The sequence below is a fragment of the Etheostoma cragini genome, chromosome 3, assembly GCF_013103735.1.
Source record: "Etheostoma cragini isolate CJK2018 chromosome 3, CSU_Ecrag_1.0, whole genome shotgun sequence".
Taxonomy (NCBI): Eukaryota; Metazoa; Chordata; class Actinopteri; order Perciformes; family Percidae; genus Etheostoma; species Etheostoma cragini.
In genome coordinates this window covers 29,506,848-29,507,980 of record NC_048409.1, presented here as the reverse complement: position 1 = coordinate 29,507,980, position 1,133 = coordinate 29,506,848, and the positions used below count along the sequence as shown (strand labels likewise).

The window sequence follows — 1,133 nt, the reverse complement described above, 5'->3', positions numbered from 1 at the left end:
TTTCATACTGTAAAGACACCTTTCATACTATAAAGACACCTTTCATACTATAAAGACACCTTTCGTACTATAAAGACATCTTTCGTACTATAAAGACACCTTTCGTACTGTAAAGACACCTTTCATACTATAAAGACACCTTTCATACTGTAAAGACACCTTTCATACTGTAAAGACACCTTTCATACTGTAAAGACACCTTTCATACTATAAAGACACCTTTCATACTATAAAGACACCTTTCGTACTATAAAGACACCTTTCATACTATAAAGACATCTTTCATACTATAAAGACACCTTTCATACTATAAAGACACCTTTCATACTGTAAAGACACCTTTCATACTGTAAAGACACCTTTCATACTATAAAGACACCTTTCATACTGTAAAGACACCTTTCATACTATAAAGACATCTTTCATACTGTAAAGACACCTTTCATACTGTAAAGACACCTTTCATACTATAAAGACACTTTTCATACTGTAAAGACACCTTTCATACTATAAAGACACTTTTCATACTGTAAAGACACCTTTCATACTGTAAAGACACCTTTCATACTGTAAAGACATCTTTCATACTGTGCCCCCCCCCCCCACAACAACACGTGATGTTGGCGCATGTCCACGAGTCGGCTCTCAGAAACACAGCAAATCACCTTCATGAGGAAATAAAGTGTACAGTGGCTAGTGGCCAGATAGGGTAACTGCAGGCCCTGGTAGATGCAATAAAATGGCTACACGCTGTGACACTAAGGTACCAGTCTGTAGTCCGGTCTCAAACCCACAAAGCCATGGTCACCGCACCTAATTGACATACTTTTGACTTAAAAAAGGAGAAATTATGCATTATTTTACTAACAGCTAAGATCTGAGGATTTTCAGTGAATCCTAGACACGTTAAAGTTTAGTCAGGATACTCTTATAAAAACATTTAAAAAAATCAAATGCTATAAAATTGAATAACACACCCAAGAAACAAAGAAATTAATCATTAATTTTAACCTGTAAAGAACATGGAAGCATGCATGTATTTACAGTATAATAGTATCTATATAAAGAGACTTCAGATCCAGTATTAGGGACCACTAAGGTCTATATAAAGAGACTTCAGATACAGTATTAGG

At 35.2% G+C, this 1,133-nt stretch overlaps 1 protein-coding gene across 1 annotated transcript in view; it reads left to right on the top strand.

Annotated features, from left to right (window-relative positions):
• The window catches only part of LOC117938696 (CAP-Gly domain-containing linker protein 3-like), a 16,969-nt gene that overhangs the window by 6,312 nt on the left and 9,524 nt on the right, over positions 1–1,133 (top strand). The gene's annotated exons all lie outside the window — the stretch shown is intronic.